The sequence below is a fragment of the Procambarus clarkii genome, chromosome 25 (assembly GCF_040958095.1).
Source record: "Procambarus clarkii isolate CNS0578487 chromosome 25, FALCON_Pclarkii_2.0, whole genome shotgun sequence".
Lineage (NCBI taxonomy): Eukaryota > Metazoa > Arthropoda > Malacostraca > Decapoda > Cambaridae > Procambarus > Procambarus clarkii.
The window spans coordinates 2013493-2019035 of NC_091174.1; the positions used below are offsets into that span (position 1 = coordinate 2013493).

Genomic DNA, 5543 nt, shown 5'->3' on the forward strand with positions numbered 1-5543 from the left:
AACAACAAGTTGCATAAACGTCAGGATCGGTGACTTGACATCGGCATATATGGAAAAAACTATTCATAGTGGAAACTCCTAACAGGGCCCCAGAGTGGGAGTATGCGTATATCATGTATGCGCATGGGGGTCCCTCCGGTGCCGCCTTACCCACTGTGGGCTCAGGCAAAGTCATCCACCCTCTTGTAAGAAACCATTAGGAAAAGTGGTACTCCAGATGACGACTCTGCTTAGATAGTTGGCTACCAGCTATCCTGGATGCGGTTCAACTAAGCAAGATTATATTGACTCTTATCCACCCTGTGCACGGTGATCCTGAGACTAAGGTGGTCTGCCCCTAGATGTGGTCTTGGACCATATTCTGTAGATGGAATATGTCCAGGTCAGGACTTTTACAGAGCAAATCTCAAAGTCCTTCAGAACCATCTACTACCATCACGCCACAGACCTGTTTACGCCCACTGAACCTTTTTACACTATGGCTGCAGGACCTGCTACTACTCAACCTCCAAGGATCACTGATTCTGTTTTTGATTCAAGCGATTCGTCAGACGAGGATGTCTCAGTTGGAGCGCCATCCCCTCCTCGACAGAAAGACAACTACAGACCTGAATATTTCCTTCTGGACACCTCACCAACAACCTCAAACGACAACTCTGCAACGTCAACAAGAAGTAAGACTACTGCGAAGTCCAAGTTTGGTGGAAAATGCCAGAAGAAAGAAGTAAGAAGAGCTCTGAAGTCAGAAGACCTGTAAACGAAAACCTAAGAGTGAAGTAACACCAATAATTACCTAGGAATTGAGCCCCTGTGCGACGCCCATGGATGTAAATGGACAAAATGACCGCCGTACTGTATCACTGCCAAGTCAAACCCAGGGCCACCGAGCTGTACCTTCCCTCTCCGACTTGTTCCCTGTTTCCCGCTCAAGTTTTCTGCATCCTCAACCCAGCCTTCCATCCTCTGCTTACCTGCTCTAGGGATCTTGGATTTGATTCGTACCAATTAATATTCTTTAAATTATGCTACAATGTACCTATTAATATTCTTCAAATTCACCTACAATGTTCCTATTAATATTCTTCAAATTTGTATGCAAATTACCGCTTACACCAACTTATAATTGTCTGTTAGATTAAGGACTTGCCCAAAACGCTTAATCATCCTTTTGATGATTATTTGTTTTGTTGTTGTTTTAGAATTAGCAACTCAGGACGAAATGCCCATGTAGCACGGGCTATGGTGAGCCCGTAACGATGATTATTGATTGATTGACGAAGGATAAGCTACTCAAGAGGTAGCACGGGCATGAATGGTAGATTTTGTTTAGTAAATGTATACTGTGTGCTGAGGTCGCATTTAATCGTCAGGCTGCTATCGCGGGGAGGATACGGCTTGACAGTGTTTATGAGTGTGTCCAAAGAAGGTCAATTAGGTAATGAGTAAATAATAGTAAGTGCAATTTTTTGACTCATCGCCTAATTAAACTCCAAGCCCGGATAGCTCAGTCGGTAGAGCATTAGGCTTTTAACCTAAGGGTCCAGGGTTCGAGTCCCTGTTCGGGCGAGTCGTTTTAGTCAGTAAAAAAAATATAAAATACATATTTTATAAAGATTTTGTGCATATAATTTCGAAAATCTTTGCCCACACACTTTACACTTACAGTCATCTAGATTTTAAAGTCATCTGAGTGGTGGATTTTGACTCCAAAGTCCTTTTCTTCATCAATCTGCTGTAATGTAATGTTATTAATTTAGTAGTTGTGGCGTGAGTTATCGTGCCCTACATGCAGGGTCTTTCACTTGTCAATATTAAAAATAATTTGCCAGTCTTCTGACAATTTGTGGAGATCATAAAGACTTTTGTAAGGCTTCAATATCATTATCATTTCCCACTTTACCATAAATCTTTGTGTCATCTGAAAATTTGATGATATAGCTTGTAATCTTCTTTCTTTGATATAGATTCTTAATCTTTGATATAGTTTTCTGCCCGAAACGGTGCGCGTACTAGTGACTTTACAAGATTGTAATTACCATATTATGTATCCTCACAATCCCAATATACCTTCTTGTATATGCATAAATAAATAAATAAATAAATAAATAAATAAATAAATAAATAAATAAAAATAAATCTTCTCATCTATGTCATTGATGTATATGTCACAGAGGGTTGGCCCCAAAATGGACCCCCCTGTGGTACCCCCACTCACCACATTTCTCCAGTCAGATTCATTACCATTTAGCACGACTCTTAGTTTTCTTTGTTTTAACCATTACTTTATCCATTCTAGTATTCTGCCATTTATTCTATGTGCCTATAATTACCTTGCCAGTCTGTCATGTGGTACCTTATCAAAGGCTTTAGCAAAATCAATGTATACTACATCCACCAGAAAGGCTTTGTATGAGTAACTTGTTACCGTTTGCAAAAATGTGAGCAGGTTTGTTAGGCAGGATTTTTAACAAATCCATGTTGAGCCGATTTTACAAGATTGTTCACTGAAAGATGACGAATAACTCATTTCCTTACGATTCTCTCCGTGAGCTTGCAGATGTGTGATGTCAAACTGATCGGACGGCAATTTTCTGCTGAGCTCTTTCTGCCTTTTTGTTTTTAAATACGGGTGTCATTTGCACATTTCCAATCTAGGGGGGACCATCCCTTGGTCCAGATATTTTGTCAAAAGCAATATCTGTGGTAGTTATAGTTCTGCCAGTTCCTTTATGACTTTGGATTTGATTCCATCCACACCTGGAGCTTTTGAGTCTTTTAGTTTGTCAATGCTCTTCCTGATTATGTCGCATGTTATGAGGATATTCTTAAATTCATTCTCTTCACCTCCTTGAAATATTTGTGTGGGTGATGTGATGTCATCTAACCTTTCTAGCGGGAACAGTAATGTAAAATATTAATTTAGAGTGTTTGCTGCCCTTTTGTCGTCCATTATAGTTTGGTTAGTCTCATCTTTTAGGGTCCTACCGAGTTCTTTCTTTTGGTTTTACTTCTTATATAGGCGTAGAACGACTTTGGAACTTTATGTTTTGGGCAAGTTTTCTTTCGTAGCTGCTTTTGGCTGATCTGATTTCCTGGGTGGCGGGGTTTAGTGCCCTTTTATATATAAAAGTCAAAGTCAAGTGCCCATAGTCAATGATGTCCCTCGTGGATTTATATGTTCTCCAGAGATTCCGCTAAATTATCAATGCTTGCTTTGCTGAGTCGTCCATCTAGTTCCCTTTCGTTTCTTCCTTTTTTTTGGTACATATTTTTGAACAAGTTCCGTGATGACCTCCTTAAAGTTTTGCCATGATGCTTCCACTTCATGAACACCTATTAGCTCCCTTCAGGAGTTGTTTTGCAGTTCCTCTTTCATTCCTTGATAGTCTCCTCGATGGTAATCTCGAAATTCATCATCATGAACCTTTATGTGGGTTTCTGTATTTGTAGTCCATCTTAAAATATGATGATCACATGAGTGGGTGAGCTTTTTCCTACTTGAATATGATCAATCATGTCGTCTTTTGATGTTAGCACAAGATCTAGAATACTGTTACCTCGTGTGGGCTCTAACACATGCCGTATGGGAAAGTATATATACGACTTATAATATGTATAGGTCATATGTGTTTACTGTACACATGTATGACAAATGTATGATTTCTACACAGGTATGTACATATGTATAATCTCTACATATACCTGGCGCTACCTACACTCAAACACAGAAAACAGTGCCTCGCCGCACGAGCACCAACGACCAGCTGACGCCCTCAACAATGCGTCAAGTCTCCCGCTAAAACATGCCTCTTTTAATAGTCGCCGCCGCTCCTGCATCTACAGCAACAAACAAAACTTTTCAAACCTTGTCAAACCTTGTCATTCTCAACAGTGACAGTCTTTGTCAGGAGGGTAAACCTTCATGCAAACTGCACCTACCATCAAGGAGATGGGAACACACGCATTGGTGCCTGGACAGGTTGAATTAACACTTGCGGCGCTGTTTACTTATTTTATCTTACTCTGTCGGATATTCTTCAGTTTTTTTTTAGACAGTCTACCATGAGTGCTAAGACTCTGACTAGATGTCTTCCCGACGAACGTCGACGCAAGAGATCCTCCTTTCGGCCTTGAACCGACATTGCGTAGCGATATGGCGATACGGCATATCGCACATTATTGTGGAGGGAACCACATTCAAAGAGCCCGCCAAGGGAGACATTTCATAGTGTAGGCAGGACTGTGCCCTGATTGGTAGACGGGGCCGAGCGCAGTCTTCCCGCGCAGGCCTAGAGAGGGCCAAGAGGTCCAGAGATGAACTGCACGTGACCCAGCATAGACGAAGCCCACCCAGCAACCACTTGTACTAAGGATATGTACTAACTGGCTGAGTGACGAGGCTTTACCATCCTCTGCCCTGCCTTCCCCGACGACTACAGCCCAAGGTGAACGATTATACTTAGTATTATACCACCCCATTATCACACCACGTGGCGACCCCTTCCACATTGGCGCAGTGAGTAACTGTCCCTCCACAGTGATCAAGAGGACCTCGCCAAGATATTTGTGTCATTGCTCTGCCGACTTCAGTCAAGACGTCTTGGATTGTGTTCAACGTTTCCAGTCTCGATTTACTGTGCTTTGGTTGCACCATAGATGTTCTCCGGCTTGTTGGTTGCTGACCGATATTTTTCAACTGTGGTGCCTGAGATATTTCAATTCCTGCTTCTTGTGTATATGCCTTACTCCACATTTCGTGTAATTCTCCAAGATTATCCATAAGTTCCAGTTCCCAGTGTTTTCTACCGGATATTTTCCCCGAATTCTGCTGATTTTATTGTCTTGTTTTCCAAGCCCGGATTTCTGCGGTTTCCAAGTTTTTGAACTAAGGGAAAGTGAGTACCATTCACACGGATTCCGCGCCACCTCTCCTGAACATATCCAGACCTTGTTACTGTTTACTCATCCGCTCGCGGAGGATTCAGTGCCATCGTTCCTGAGCACATCCAACTCCGTGTGTTTACTACAGCGCCGCTGGCTCCAGTTCTCCGGTGTGTTTGCTACAGGTCTGTTACCTAGTCAATCATACTGTTACATAGACGTAGACTGTTATACAGTCTTTCTTCAGATGTATGGCTCCTTGAACCTTGAAATGTTTCCGGGGCTTAGCGTTCCCGCGGCCCGGTCGTCGACCAGGTCTCCTCGTTATTGGATTGGTTAACCAGGCTGTTTGACGCGGCTGCTCGCAGCCTGACGTATGAATCACAGCCTGGTTGATGAGGTATCCTTGGCAGGTGCTTAACCAGTTCACCAGGGAGACATTTATGTCAAGAAAGCCAGTGAATTTGTTTTTCAACCTGATTTAAGGTGGACCGTGATATACCTTACACTGTATCACGAAGTTCTCTTATGCTCACCTGAAATGTGTTTTTGAAAACTTCTAGTCCAGTGATTATGAAAACTATGTACATTGCTTTTCCAGCTATGGGTGGATGCATATACTGTACTCTTAAGTGATAATCTGGATTTATATGACTTTCCCG

General features: G+C 42.2%; 1 non-coding gene across 1 annotated transcript; it reads left to right on the forward strand.

Moving 5' to 3' along the window:
• Positions 1-1493: 1493 nt before the first annotated feature.
• Positions 1494-1566, forward strand: TRNAK-UUU (transfer RNA lysine (anticodon UUU)). The gene has a single exon. It is a non-coding gene; the product is annotated as a tRNA-Lys (tRNA).
• The last annotated feature ends 3977 nt before the right edge of the window (positions 1567-5543 follow it).